This window comes from Erithacus rubecula (genome assembly GCF_903797595.1).
Source record: "Erithacus rubecula genome assembly, chromosome: 19".
Taxonomy (NCBI): Eukaryota; Metazoa; Chordata; class Aves; order Passeriformes; family Muscicapidae; genus Erithacus; species Erithacus rubecula.
Window position 1 is genome coordinate 11,804,824 of NC_136671.1, and position 16,177 is coordinate 11,821,000.

The 16,177-nt window shown below is 49.6% G+C and overlaps 1 protein-coding gene across 11 annotated transcripts in view; it reads right to left on the reverse strand.

Moving 5' to 3' along the window:
• The window catches only part of NCOR2 (nuclear receptor corepressor 2), a 222,085-nt gene extending 206,150 nt beyond the window's left edge, over window positions 1-15,935 (reverse strand). For all 11 annotated transcript variants that reach the window (XM_079322088.1, XM_079322093.1, XM_079322087.1 and 8 more), the window contains exon 1: window positions 15,661-15,935. The gene's annotated coding sequence lies outside the window, so the exon portion shown is untranslated. The remainder of the gene's footprint in view (window positions 1-15,660) is intronic.
• Window positions 15,936-16,177: the final 242 nt, after the last annotated feature.

A 16,177-nucleotide genomic window follows, 5' to 3' on the forward strand; every position in this document is an offset into this window, starting at 1 on the left:
AGAGCTCAAAAAATAAAATTCCTCCCACGCAGCAGAGACAAAGCGGGTGTGGGACAGCAGGGCAGGCAAAGGCACTGTAATGTGGCAGGGTGGAGAGGCTCCTCTCTTCTTCCTAAAGCCTGCTCTCACACAGAGCTGCCTCTGAGCACAGGGGAGGTGGCAGAGGCTGAGGAGAGAGCCAGCCCAGGTGAGCAGCTGGCCCTGCAGCCCTGCTGTGCTCACAGCTCTCAGCTCAGGCGTGTCCAACAGGATTGTGTGGGTGAGATCACAGCTGTGATGCTCAGGCCACTCTCCTCCTCCTCCAGGTGCTGCAGCATGTCCCCCACCCCTGCAGAGGGCTGGGCACTGCCTGCACCCTGTGTCTGTGATGGGTCAGAGCACAGCAGCACATTTACCCACACTCATTCTCTAGCTGCCACCACAGAGACTATCCTGGCCCTCCCCACTCATTTACTTTGTCCATGGGAACAGGCAGGGCATTTCATCTATTCCCAGGCATTTCCTGCCTCTCAGGGTGAAGTTTACTCCCAGCTTTTGAGCCTTTCCAGCCCCATGCTCACAGCCCACTGGTGAAGTGGATCTGCTTTCTGCAGATTTTGATTGTTCAGATCACCTGCTGAGCTGGGTATAACAGGGGTTTGCCACCACCCATGTAGATCCATCTCTGCAGCAAGGACACCAGGCTTTCCTGCAAAAGCAGAAAATGCCCACGACTGCTCTTGCTGAGCTTCTGCCTCAACCCCTTTTCTTGTCTTTTTTTCAGAGGACAGCTCCAAACACAGTACTGGAAATAAATACCAGTGGTAAGCAGGCAGTACACACCAGATAAACACTGCAGTTGTGAGCAGAGAACTCAGGAGATCTGTCATTCCAGTTTCCAGAAGAGAAAAAAAAAAAAAGCCACAGTTCAAGGCCTCTTTGGTTACGTAAACTTCATTTCCATGTCTTTTATCACTGATAAGATAAGCCATTGCTCAAGTTCAAGTTCTGTATCAAGTAAACCATGATAATCCTCTTAGGAATTCCCCATGCCCCAGCTTGAACAGACCTGCAGAAAAGAGCTTAAGGGGTTGCCTTCAGCTTAAAAAAAGAAACACACAAGCACACAGCCACAGACTTATTTACAACGTAGGCAAATTTGGGGCCTAGTATAGAGCACTGGAGGCTTATACAGCTCTGTCTGAATAAAGGATCCACTTCTGCCCCAGTTCATAAATGCTACAAGCTGCTACTTGGTCATGCATGGCTCAGCTGAGCACCAGCCTGGAGATGATTGCCTTCCAAGGAGGATTTCTTGCAGCGATAAGAATCCAGAGGGTCAGACCCCAGCAGAAATTAAACTGATTCACAACCAGTCACACACACTTTGTCCTGGATTAGAGCAACAAGACTTTTCCAGGCAGCTGTATTTTTTTGATTTATCACAGCACAGGATAATTTTATATCCTTTAATGCTGGTAGCAGAATTACAGTGATTTTAAGCAATTACTGCCCTGCTTCGGGTACAAGATGTTAAACTCACCAAGACCACCTCCTCCTGTACTTTACTGTCAAAACACCCAGATGCAAAACATCACTGTCTATATTTGTTAAGAGGATGATTTGATCCAATCTAGCAACTGACTCTATTTACAAACCACTTAAATATGCACTCACACACCCCCCACTGCAACACAAAAGGCCATTTCATAAATATCTGATTGCAAGACAGATGACAGCAATAAGCAGGCACACAAACTCTTGCCCTCCTCTCTGCTGCTCATCATCAGGACACAAATTACCTGGGCCAGCAATTTTATCACAGCATCTTCCAGGGAACTGACTTAGCCTGAAGGCAATGAAGGCCAACATTTGAAGTTTAATATTTTACTTCCCAGGGCTGCATCTGGCCACCCCCAGCACGATTCAGGGACGTGCAGCCACACACTGGAAGGGCACAGCATTAAACTCTCCTAAACCAGAGGCTGCCAGAAGATCAAGGCACAAGCCAGTGGGTAACATCTGAAATTGGTGCTTAAAATGCAAATTTTCTTCAGGTCTATCTACTTCCTCAGCCAGCCCCAACGGGCTCCTGGCACCCACAACTGTTTCTTACACATTTCCAGCCACCATGACTTTTATCCCTCTGATAGCTTCTCTCCATTAGGGTCTTTCACACATCTCTCACTCAAACTAAAAGATGCAGCATATCAAATAAAACACATCTCTCCCCTTCCCACCAGCAACTTCAAGATCCTTTAGCATTGACTGACAACCCACAATATTGTGGGAAAGGCTGTTTTCAGATCAGCTGCTGGAAAAGCTCTTCCAAGGTAGCAGCTGAATTCAAATCACACACCAATTAGCTCAGGGGGATTTGTATGTTTTTCTTTCAGGAAACCTATTTGAAAACAAAACAAAGAGGGGGAAAAAATTGTTTAAATCTCATTAAAATATCTCAAACTGTGTCACAAGCATGCCACATTTTCTACTGAACAGAGTGCGAGCAGCTTTAACTAGTTTCCCCTCATCAGACAGAACTGCATCCTTTAACCCCTCCTGCTGTGTTCCCCCACCTCCAAGCAGATAACAGAGGTCCAGAGCAGCTACAGACCTGCTCAGCATCACACAGCAAGTAAAGCACTGTGCCAAACTGCCCAGGTTTGTCCCAGATCTTCCCAAAAAACGAGGTTTTCCACACCACCTTCCTCAGGTTTTCGCCTCTCGCCTCAAGGCCACATGCAGATGACCGTGCTTTTTCTGAAGCCAGTGCCAATGAGGCCACTGCATTCGTTATCCAGCAGGATAATGACAGAGTGCAATTCAGTCAACAGCAAATCCTCCCCAGGGAGATGCCCTCTGACCTTCCCTGAGCTGGGGGATGAACGCAGACAGCCAGATCTCAGACAGGCGGCAGAGCCCAGTGAATAATTCCTAATGAATCCTTTCATCTCTTCTTTTGTTTTGGGGAAGGGAGGGAGTGGGTGAAAGGAAATAGTTTGGTACTATCCACCAGCAGAAAATTATTTTCTAGAGCTACCCCCAAATCACTGTCATCTGAACAACATTTTTCATGGCTTCTGCACAGTACGTGAGCACAGAACACAGGCTGCTCTCTGCAGAAAAGCCCCTCGTGCACACAGCCAGGCTGGGAGAGGGCAGCAACAGCCCAAGACACAGGAAGAGCAGGGATACTGCTGGAAGCCTTGCTTAAAATCACCCTTAGGCAGGAAACTGAGAATTTATCTAAGATATCCACTCAAACCACATTTTTTGCCAACGAAATTCAGTTCCACTGAGGTACCAGCAAATGAATGAAGGACAAGAAAGTTCATGAAATGAGGCCCACAGAAAGGCAGGATCTTACCTCTCTCCACATGTCAGTCAGCCCTCACTATCAATTTTCTCTCATTTTCCAAGCCACAAGCTGTAGGGATAACAAGGATGTGATAAAAGCAGATTTATTTTTTCCCCCAACAAAAAGAAGCAATTCTCATTTCTCCAGTGAATTCAGCTGTAGAATTCAGTTTAGCAGCATCTCCTGAACGCTCTGTGTCACCCAGAGGTATCACAGTAAATAAACTGGGAGATCCCAGAGCTGCTCCACAAGCTCTCAGTCATTCAGGCACCACCCTGGCCCATGGGCACTGGTCCCCATCACTTTTAGCCACACAGTTTTTATCTTCCTCTCTCAACTGTTCCTGAAATCACCCATGTCTGAAGCAGTCACTTCCAGCTGCACCAGCATTGCCAGGGATTTACCCTCAGCAAGCCCCACCTCATCAGACTGGGTTATACTGGGAACAGAAACACAGGGAAGGGCCATGGTCGTGAGATGCTCCCAGCCCCATTCCCAGACAAATGAACTGACATGAACCTACACACTTAAACAGAGCTTGGCTCGTGTATTTATATAGATGCCAAATCCCAGGGATATCAGTGACAATCTCTTCCCCAGTAAAACCTGATTACAGCTCTGCACTCTCTAAAACCCCCCCTGCCACCTCCCTGTCACCCCAGGCATCATGGGGAGACACCAGCAAACCCCTCCAGATGCCTGGCACAGCAGGGGTTACAATGCCAATGATTAAGCAGATCTTCAAAGGAAAAAAAAAACAAGAGTCCTGGTCAATGACTGACCAGTGTAATAGCTCAGGCTACTATCATGTGCTCTTCTCACACCACATTTGTTTGCTGGGCTGCCCAAGAGGTTTCCAAGGGTCAAACATGAGGTCATCAGTTTTGCTGAGAAATAGAAAAAGCTGGAGCTGCAAGGAAGGTCCTAGTGCTTACAATTAAGGCTAAAAAGACATGAAAATGCAAATCCCTCTAAGTTTATACATACCAGAGGCAGCATCAAAAAGGAGGAAAAAATAAAAGATTGTTTTTGAAGATCAGACCTTTGCAATATTTAGTAATCCACGAAAAATTCTGACCAGCCTCAAGGACCAAGAGTGGCTGCAGAAAGCAAAACCTTGCTTTCAGGCTATTTTGAGAAGCACTCACAAGGTTTATCCCAGAAACTGCTTTCTGCCTACTCAGATTTCTCAACTGAGCCGATCACATGGTGTTTCGATGGACTGCTGGAGACACTTGAGAATAGCAGAGCTGCCTGCTGCTATCTGCCTGGCACAGGGTGGTTTTTAATTGAGGCTGAACCCTTCAGTCCCTGCTGCAGTCTGCAGCTCCAATCACTGAAATAATAATTAAACCCAGGAGAAACCGTGCAAACAGCAATGCCTTTAACAAGTACATGAAGATGAGGGAACCTGAAGATGTGCACAGACATCTCCAGGATGTGGGGTTTTATTTCAAGCCTGAGGATTTCACTGATTTTTTAAAGAGGAAGTCAGGGTGGCAGAGATCCTGCAGTACAGAAACAGGAGAGATGCAGGGAAGTATCCACTTTCACCTCAGCCAGTGCAAGGAAGAAATCAGAGCAAGTTTTTTCCATCTGAGTTTGGGACCTTCCTTCCATGGGAATCAGAGAGGGGAATGAAGAGCAAGAGACCTTCAGCCATCCTCCCTAATTCAAATTAACCTGGGAAAGAAACTTGTTAAAGAAACCACTGATGAAGTCTGCACTTGCTGGGGAGGTTGCTGGAGAATCAGACAACACAAGTTCAGCTCTGAAATCCAAGGGGAGACTCAGCCTGGAAACGACTCTCCATTAGGTTAATTAGTCAAGTTTGATGTATCCCAGCCGGTTACCATGGCCACAGGAACTGAGGAGTAATGCTTTACACAGATTTCCTTGTGAGGGACTGGGGACAGGGGACTCATCCAGCCCCTCCAGGCTGGGCAGGGAGGAGGGAAGGAACCTGGCACCCAGGGCTGGGCTGCTCACAAACACTCACTGGAGCTGCTCCCTGTCCATGCACCATAAGGCTGCTAAAAATAGCACCCGAGCTCAACCAGGTTAATGACACATCAAGAAGATGTATTTGCACATAGAAATAAACAGAATGCATGAGAGTTCTAGCCTCCACCTGGCTTTGGTTGGCTGGTTTTGAGTGGGGAGGGAAAAAAAAAAAAAAAAAAACACCACAAAAAGCTGCTCTGTTTTCCCTTAAAAATTCAAAGTCTATCTGTCAAAGAAGTGACAGAAAGCTGTCCATCTCCCCAAACACCATGCCAAATACAGCTGAAGCTTGTCTCAATTTCAGAGCCTGGAAAGAGACCGCAGTATGTTACAAACAAACAAACATTAAGTGTCTTTAGTTACATGATGATCAACATCATGCCAGTTGCTTACAACCCTACTCTGCAGCAAACACTCACACCCATGCACTAGCACACATGAGTAAAATCTACTGCAACTTCAGGAACAGCAGCAGATTTAGAAAAGAGTGGGAGAGAAAAAGCAATTTGTAATTCAGCAAGGCTCCTGTGGCAGAGTGGTTTCAAACTCCCCTGAGAAAAGGACAGACCCTCCTCTCACTCTCTGCTCATCAGGTGCCTCACTGAGCCGATGGCTTCTGCCCAACTCTGCTCTTCATCAGTTTGCTGAGGATTTGCAGGGCCACAGCACAAGAGAACAGACCACTTGGGCACAACCAGGACTGACTGAACAAAGGTGCTGCAGCAGGCAGCACAAAGCAGCAGCAATGTGAAAAACCAAAGCCCTGCCCAGGAGGAACTCCCAGTCACCACTCTGAGCCAAGCACCTCATTTCCAGCTCAGAGACCTTCCAATATCTCCCCTTTAGAAGGGAATTGCAGTCCTGTGAAATGTACTGCTGCAAAAGAAAGGCCTGAAACCCAACCAGGTTGTCTGATTTCAGGCCCTGTGTCCCCTGGCTCCACATCTGTTCTTGCAGTACCTATACTTTCAACAAAGCAGGGCTGACCTCAACAAAACCATGACTGCTTGGTGAAGACATTCATGCAACTACTCAGGTCAAAAAGAACATGAGAGAGAAGCACTGATAGGAACATGCTGAGAAGCAGTGAGGTGGCAAACTCCTTCAACCAGCAATAGAAATACACCTTAAATTAAGGGAGCCAGGTGCTGTGAAAAATGGGAGCAGGAACCACCCTTGTTTGACAACCCCAACCCCACCAAGAGTTACAATTCAGCTCCACCTTTCTCAGCAAGTTAATGTTTAGCTGTTAGCTTCCCCCCCTTCTCTGCACATGCCTTAAATTGTTCCTTGATACAGATTTCTCTGTTACACTTACCAAAAAACTGGGAGATGGCCATGTGACAGCAGCACGGAACACGGAGAAGACCATTTGCTTCTGTAACTAATTGTTCTGCCCCCTCAACACTCACCAAACTGACTTGGCAAGGCTGCAAGGCGAAGCTGTTGTATTTATTTACACTTTTTTTTCTGCTGGTTAAGAGGCTTCGTAAAGCAGATTGCAAATGGCCAAGACAGCATGGGCACCTTTATCAAGTTTTGCATAAACTGGAATGAGTGAAGAATAGAAGAGACAGCAGCATTCCTGGCTGTGTCCTTCACATTACATATTTTCGTTACCCAAGAATTAATTGGCAAAACACTCAAAAAGCCGGTGAAGGCAAGTGTGAGCACTCACTTATTTCTGGTACAGCATCTAAAACACAAGTATGTGCAGACTGGCTGCTCAGAAGCAGGGAGTGCCCGTGTTAGCCAAGCAGCCGGAGCCTGCAGCAGCAGCGGCTGAGGAGCCGTGCACCGACACGCTGCTCCTGGAACCGACCCGACTCTGCACCACCTTCCAACTCCGCCAAAGGTTCAAGGTGTTTCCGCATGAAACGAGGAACTGGAGTGAGGCAAACAATAATACATTGTGTGGGGACTGAAACCTCCTGCTGAGAAGAAATCCACAGACGTTTAAAAAGCACAACCGAACAAAACGCAGAAAAAAAAAAAAATAAGACGCAGATGGAGCTTAAGGCTCTTGTCTCATTGAAGCAGCCCAAAACTCACTCTGCCTTTGGCAAGGGAAACAGGAGCAGCCAGGGTGCTTGTGTCTGCCTCTGCAGCACGACTCCTCCACCTCAGGGCAGAGCAAATTCCCCATTTCTCAGCCTCTCAGCTGTTGGCAGAGTTTAAGGACATTCACAGAAGTGCGTTACATTTCACGAGCACCAGTCTCAGCGGAGAAGATGCAAACCTCAGCTCTTCACAGTGAGAGAGTTAAAATAAAAACACAAGCCTTAAGGTACATGCTGACTTCTCTCTTTACTTCTGTTTCATAATGCTGGAGAAAACCCAAAACCCTGCAGTGTTTCTCACTCCAACACCACACAGCCCTCAGGAACGCTGCTGGCAGCTGGCTGGGTTCTGGACCAAAACCACAGCAGCTCTTTATGTGCATCTCAAGACACGTAGACATCAAAAAGCAAAAAAAAAAAAAAAAGAAAAAAAAAAAGAAAAAATAAAAAAAATCCACTCCAACAATCTTTTAGCAGCAACCCTGTCAAGATATCAAAGTAAAGCCAAAACTAAAACCTACAAATGAAGCAAAAAAACAGAGTGGAAGAAGAAAAAAAGGGCTGGCTGACACCTCCTATACATGCTGTCAGCAGGACCATTTGCTCCAAAAATAAGGATGCTCAACACATCTTAACCGATGACATGACAACTGCTTCATGGTCCCAACACCGAGGTTGCAAAAAACCTCTGAATACCCATTGCCTTGCAGCTCAGTAAAAAACAAGCACTCGTACTCACTCCGAGCAGGCAGCAGCCACTGTGTGCTGCTCCTCAGGAAGATTTTCAGCTCTTCATTTCCACTCGAGCATCCACTTGGGCTGCAGAGAAGCCTTTTACCCTGCACCCTTTGCCACTCACACCACAAGGCTGCTGCCTGCCCAGGTGCCTGTACCCACAACCCGCAAAAATATCCCAGCTCCAGCTCTGGATCCCAAACAACTCTGCAGAACAAGTGCTGCCGACTCCAGATCCCCCCCAGAGAGCAGCCACCAACCTCCTGCAGAGCCTGGCTACGCTCAGGCTGCCTCATCAGCACCTCCCCAGTAAGTGATATTTAAGACTAGAAAGCCTACAGTAAAAATTCTGAAAGCTTTTTCCACTGCCAGTTCAGAGAGTTGTCCCAAAACACTGAACACACAGATTCCTGTAATGCAGACTTCGCTGCGTTTTATTTCTTTGACAATTTTTAATCACCTCTGGTCTAGCATTTGGAAATTATTATTCACACACACAACAGGAACAAGGCTGCAGGGAAACATGAATTTCACTGGCCTGCCTGGTTTTGTCTGTGGACACCACCTCACATATTACCAAATCAAAACAAGCCGGCCAACTTGAGCGTGAGGGGGAAATGAAAGGGCAGACCAGTGACCTAGAAATGAAGCTGACACTCTGGCATGAGCTTGAAACTCTGCAGCAAAGGGAAAACAAAAAAAAAGCTGTAACTGCTTTCAAGATGGAGCTTGAAAAGTTTATTAATGGAATTATATGATGTGGTACCCACAGAAAAGCAAGGACTTGATCAAAGAGGTTTTTCCAATGAGAAAGAGTCATCCCTTTTGCTAAACACAAGAAACTCTTATGTTAAAGAAGCAGTGTAGTTATTTAGGGTACAGATGTTGTAAAAACACCTCTACCAAACTACTGGAGAACACAATTCTGGTACCAAACATCACTGCTCTGATACACCCCCAAGATTTACACAGCACATGATGGAACAAATCACACGATGGTAACAGCAGGGGTTGAGGAGGCAGCAGACAAAGCTCTAGGGCTTCAAGTAGTGGATCAGGAATGCCACAGTCACACACCTCAGCACTCACCCTGCCAGGTGTAATTGGTTCAAGGAGGGTGCTAACAAGTTACCTTTGTTCCAGCAAGTCTCAGGCTTGAGTGAGAAATGTCCGTATCACCGGCATGAGCTGAGACAGGAGCTGCATCGCCCTCTGGCAAGGCTGACACCAGAGGCCTTCAGAGCCAATATCCAGCCCAGACTCTGCCTGCACCACCAGGTAACCCAGTGTAAACCACTGGGGACCCACAGCCTTCCAAAACCAGCTCCTTGCAACATCAGACCAAGGAGATCACGCGGCCTCTCAGCAAACACTTACACAGAACGCTACAGAAGCCAGGTGCTGCCACTGATAAACCAGGTGCTCACCAGGGTTCCTGCAGCACTGCAGGAATGGCTTTGAGAAGTCTGCAGAGCCCAAAGACTGAGCTATTCATGAACTGATCTCAGATCTAGCCGAGATCTGGTCTTATAAAACTTTAGCCGCTGGAATAATTTTATAAGGTTTTTAAAATATTTTCAGAAGACAGCCAACTTTCCATTGTTTGCCACAGCTTGTTAGAAGCCCACACATCCCGCAGTGTAGAGGAAAAGACACCCTCCACCCTCTCCAGCCAGCCCTGCACGGCTGGAGGCACAGGCAGATTTTCAGAAAGCTTCAGAATGACTTTGCCTGTCATCCTACTCAGCCATTCAGTTCTCCCACCACATCCCACTGACACCCAAGCACAGGGTTCTGTCCTTCACCATGCTGTGTTGCAATAATCAGGCCCCAGCTCTTTACACAACCACCTAAGCCTCCAGACCTTGCAATTAAACACTCCCTGAGGAGGATGAAACCTGCCCACCTGGGAGACAGCAAGTCCTCAGGGACTGATCACAGACGATGGGATGATCTGCACCAGGAACCTTCCCAACTCCTGCCATCCTCCACCCACAGGCTGACACATTGCTTTCCTTCTGCCTTCTTCAACACAGAGACAAGGAAGAGCACACTGCAAACCACTCTCCTGCCCTAACATGCACAGGACAAACCCAAACTGTGCTGCTTAGGAAGCTGGTAGACAACATTCAGGTACCAGCACACAGCACCAGCCAGAACCTGCAGAAAACAGAGTTTAGAAGACATAGAAGTCCCACAAACTACATGATAGATGGTCAGGCCACTGAAGTATTTATTCAGTTTACAGCCAGCTCCCTGAGCAGGCAGAGGGAAGCACACCCAACTGGAAGAGTTAACTTCCCACATATTTGGGCTGAAACTGCATTTCTGGGCACCGCCACTCCGGCCAGCGCTACACCAGGGAAACAATGCTAAATAAAGATTACGTGGAGTGGTATTATGTAAATAACTCTCTTCCACAATGAAAGGATAAACCCAGACTGCTTGGTTAGTTATTAACCCAGGAGCCAGCGCTGCAGAGAGGAAATCCTGCCGGCTCTGCCTCCCTCCCTGACACACGCACCACCCACCCGAGAGCCACAGCCTGTGCAGACAATGCCCACACCATCCCTGCCTGCTGGCACTCTCCCTCAGATCACTGCCCACAGCAGGGAACTATGTGAACCCCACCACATTGTCTCCTCTCAGGACAACCCTGCTCCCAGCCTCATCACTGCTGCCAAGGCTCAGCTTGGCCCCCTTCCTCCTCATCACCCTCCTCTCACCACGACAGGACACAGAGGGTTCCCTGCACTTGGATGGGAACACACTCCTTGACACATCCCTCCTCTTGAAAGCCTTCCCCTCTCAGGCTGAACCCACTGGAGCCTTTGCTTGCTCATCTTCTTCTGCCCAGAATAACTTATTCGACCTTTCTGCCTCCATTTCTCCCTGCAACCTTCCTCCTGCCTTGGCCTCACGTCTGAATGCTTTATGTTTGTCGTACGATTTTAAATCTGTCAGCAATTCATCCATCTGCCACCTCTCGGGTTTTTAATGCCACAAAACGTTCTGGGATACAGCCTTGCATAAACCTCTTGGTGGAAAATTAAGCTGTGCCTCGTTCACAAACCAAACTGGCTTTGAGATCATTTCTTTCCAAGGTGCTGGGCTATTTCAAAGACAGCGAGCAGAAAAGCCATGATGCTATCCGGTCTAAAATAAACATTATGGGAGCGGCGATAAGGGGAAATATTTCAGCTGACTAAGAGCAATGTGGGTTCAAATCCAAGCGTAAGCTGATATTGCTTGTAATTTGTTCCCAAGCCAAAAACACAGTCTGGGAGTGAAAAAATGGAAGGCATTAAACAACAAGCGGTGTACTCGGTGACTCCGAAAAACTTCAGCATTTCCATTTACGTTATTATTTTTTTAAATAACCTTCAGTTTCACGGATCATAAAGTTAATTTGGAGTAACTTCCCTTCCCTGTAACTAGACAGGGCTGCTATCCTTTACGTTCATTAATGTTTGCTCAGTGCTCTGCAGCCATAAAGAGAGCACAAACCATTATCAGCATCCTCCACGCACCCAGCAGGCACAAAACCACTGCCGTGCTCTCCCTGTCCCCTCAATCCCCTCCAGCCCAGCACTGTGGGAACAATGACAGTCATGGCCACCTACCTCCATCTTCACTGCTTTTCTTCCAGTGCCAGTCACCTCTGCAGGCAGGGCTCCCCTCTGGGCTCCCCAAGCCAGATTCAGATCAGCAGCCGGGCACACGCTGCTGGCAGCACAATCTGCAGCAATCAGTGCCTGTTCTCACCTGCCCAGCCCCAGCCAGGTCACATTTCTGAGCTTCACACAGTGAAGGAGCACTGCCTGCTCACCAGAAAGATCCCCTCCTGGGACACCCTGCTCACCTTCAATAAGGAACAGTCCACAGCCCAGAGAGACTCCAGCTGCCAAAGGCAGGTTGGCAGGAACAGAGAACGAGAAGGGAAGTGACAAGCAGGGTGGGCAGCAGCACTGAGGGTGCAGCCCAGATTTCTCAATTCCCAGTATAGTCCTGCTGCTGCCTCATTCTCAGGTCAGGGATCACTTCCCAAAACTGACAAATCACTCACTTCCTTCTGCTCTTCCGTCTTCTTTCCCTTCTTGCCAGATCCATCCCTCACTCTGACCAAGCTTTTACATGCACTTTCATGCCCTCTGTTCTGGAGCTTCAGCTCCCTCTTCAATTTTCTTTTTGAGAAGCATCTCTGCTCTAGTCATGCTCATTAAATGATACACATTTCCATTTTCTACTGCAAAGCAAAGACCTATCCCTTGACATTACAGGGCAAATCAGAGACCTCAACACCTGTGTGCCAGCACAAACCCAGACATAAATAGCAACTCTCCACTGCTTTCCTATGTGGACACACAGCAAGGGCCCTTCAAAGCCATGCAGGAGCCTGTGCCACAGCAGCCTAGATGAGAATCCACGACCTCATGATGCCCAAATCCTTAAGCAGCTGCAAAAGCCTCAGTCACTAATCAGAGAGGCGACCAGGTGCTGCTATACCTCATTTCCAGCTCCATTAGAGCTGACCCTGCTCTCCCTTAAACTCTCAGCCAAGACTAAAGCGAGCCACAGTTCCTACAAATGCAACTGCACAAAAATAACATCTAAGAACACCCTGGCCTGGATTTCCACCCTTGTGCACCCCTGCAGCTAAGCCCATGGTCTGCATTTGGGGACCACTGCTCACAGGCACAAAACCCAGGGGGAACCAGCACTTTGCTACTGGGAGTAACAAGCAAAGCACTCATGGAGAAAGAGACTCTTCACCAGCTCTCCAGCAGACTTGCTCTGACACATTGAACTTCACATAACCTCACCAGTCTCAGTTTTCTGACTTGTGAAGATCCAGTCAGAATGAGCCATTGGGTTAGGGATGGGGAGCACTGCACCCCAAAGGCTCTCTCCAACCCATTCCCCGTCACAACTGCTCAAATCAGGCACCCAGAGCCCACCTCTGAAAATTGACCCATTTCATCCTCCTTTTGTAGCCACTCATCCAGAAACAGACAAGATCGTAACTTTCCTTTCCCACAGGGCCGTGAAGATGATGGGATTTCAGGCACAAATTACAACTGGTTACAAACTAAAGGTTTGTAGGTTTCTCCCAGGATAGTGCATTGCAAAAAGGACCGTATTGCAGCAGAGGCCACTAAAAACCAGAACCAGCAGTGGGACGAACACTGGGAGCCATCAAGGGGGACAAATAATTCACAGCCATGTCACAAAAGATGAAGATATCTGCCATGACCCAGTTCCAGCGAGCGCAGTCCAGAGCTGCCGTGGAGATGAGACGGGGAGCTCTCAACACGTGCAGCTATCAGCACAGCTGCATGCACACCATCACTGCCAATCACAACAAAACTGCCTTCAGCACACTGCAGCTCCTAATTACAGCACGGGAACACGGCCTGAACCAAACCCTCTCTGGATTTAACGCAGGACAGCTCCAGGGATTAGTACAACCTCCACTGGAGGCAGCTTGGTTTAAATCCAACCACAGCCATTAGCAAGTGAAAGGTATTGCCAAGCAGCAGCTGGTTGGTGGCTTGCATGAAACGAGTTTATGGTTTCAGTGCAGATCCTGTCACTAAAAAAAAAAAATGCCAGTCACCTCCCTGGAGCTCAGAGGTGTGAAGGCAGAGGCACCCACTGCTCCTGGAGATGCTGACGGGGGAGGTGTTCCCATGGGGCCCAGGACCAGCTGGCAGAGCCAGCCCTGACCTCTGCAGGGCTTTCAGAACCAGGTATGTTTTGCAACTTGGCAGAAACACAGGGCTAAGTAACAGAAACCACCACCCACATGAAGCTAGAAGAACAAAGTACCAGTGTTTTCCTGCCCCAGACATGTGCGTGCCCCATCTCCTCTCTCACACCAAAAATAGCTTCTACTTTTTCCCTTTTGGCAACAACAAACTGAGGTTTGAGTGCATTTGCTTCCAATAAACTAAACACGTTTTGCAAGAGTTTCTCTTGCAGTGAAACTTACTCAACTAAAGTTATAAAATGTTTGTCGCATGCAAAACTTCCCTCCCGACACACTCTGTGAGCTGTGCTCACTGAATTCTTCACCCAAGGTCCTGCACAGAGCTGGCAGACCCGGAGGCTTAAGCTAAATCCCAAAGTCAGCAGTGAAACTCAGAGAATTAAGTACAATTTCATTAAAACCACCCAAGAAAACACAGTTTCACTAAAGCCCTTGATGAGTTTTGTCACCACTTCCAAAAGGGAGGGAAATGCTCATCCAGCTGTCCCAAGTCACACTTTATGACTCAGTAGTGGTACCAAATCTTTATTAGTAACGCACATGGCAAACTTAAACTTAACCTTGCTGATGAAAACCCTATACTAAACAGAAAAACTCTCGCCCCACACGACCAAGGAATACCAGTGGAACAATATCACACCCACCAAACTGATTAAAAATGTCAGATTCAGCAAAACACTGATGTTCCCAGGCACCCAGAACACCAACCTTTGCTTCACGGGAATACTGAGGTCACCAAAAGATTTTAACCCATAAGAAGCAAAGGGTGAGGAAACACGCACTGCACAGATCACCTCCAGCAGCACTGTCCTCTGCCGCACATTCTTGAGCTGACCCAAAACACAAAGTTCAGGGAGCAGACGCAGCCTGCGGTGCCTGCGGGCGTGCTGGGCTTCCAGAGGCTTCAAAGCGCTGGCTTTGCTCGGGGATGGGTTTGTCAGGTCACCACGGCCCCGGCGCCCCAGGCAGCCCCAGCCCGAGCCCTGCAGGTTTTGCTGCTTCAGTGGTGTTGGCAGCAGCCCACATGGCAGGCAGCTGCCTGCACCCACTGCAGCCTGCTCTTTGTGCATTGTCAGGGCAGGGAGCAGGAGGAAGGGCCGAGGGAGAGGAGGGAACAGGAAATTATAAGAATCAACAGAAAACAAAAAAACAAAAAAAAAAAAAACCAACAAAAAGGCGATCTCTCCAGGGACCGCAGCTGGGGTTCAGAGAAACGTGCACTTGTTGCCTGCAGACAGCGGCTCGGTTACCTCCCGTAAATATTGACACGGCGAGCAGCACACCGCCCAAGCGGCGGCCGCAGCTCTGCCCTGCCGGGGCCGGCCGTGCCCTCACAGCCCGGGCCGCGCTCGGGGCTCACCCGCAGCCCGGCTACCACACACCCGACCAGCGGGGGCAACAGCGCGAACACAGCGGGGCTGGAAGAAACGGGGGGAAAAAAGAGAAAAAGGGGAAAGAAAAGGCCCTTGGGTGCCCCCACCCCGCCGGGGATGTCCCCGCCAGTTTGCCAAGTGCGGGGCTCCCCCGCGCTCCCAAGCGGCGCGTTCCCTGGAGGCCGAACACAGCAAAATCAACAACAACAACAAAATATTAAAAAAAAAAAAAAAATAGAGAGAAAGTTTCTCCCCGGCGAGCAGCTCCCGTGGCACATTTTCATTTTTACGTAACGCGGCCGCCTTTCCCCCACCTGCGGGGAGCGGAGCGGCGCCCCCAGCCCAGCCCGCACCGGGGGCTCCCCGGGGCTCCCCACTCACCTAATCCCGCCGGCAGCTGCCGCCCCCCATCGCCGCCGCCGCCGCTCCCGCCTCAGCGGCCGGCGGGGCAGCGCTGGGCGCCGGGACGCGGCCGCGCCATCTGCGCCGTGTTTATAAATCCAGAGCCATGGGGCTGCGAGCCGCGCCGGCCGCCCCGCTGTCTGTCCGTCCGTGTGTCCGTGCGTGGGGCCGGGCCGCCCCTCGCCGCAGCGCCCTGCCCAGCCCTGCCCTGCCCGGCGCTGCTCGCTCGGTCGGTCGGGCTGTCGGTCGGTCCCTAAGGCCGCCCCATAGCCGGCCGGGCGGGGCGGGCCGGGGCGGGGCCGCGCCGCCCGCGCGCCTTAAAGGGGCCGCGCGCGCCCGCCCGCGCCGCCGAGCGCCCGGCGGGAGCGCGCACCGCGCTCCGGGACAGCGGCGGGAGCGCGCACCGGCACAGCGGCGGCACCGGGACAGCGGCGGGGCAGTGCCACCCCCTCCATCACCCCCTGCGTCACCACCTTCATTACCATCTCCATCCCCG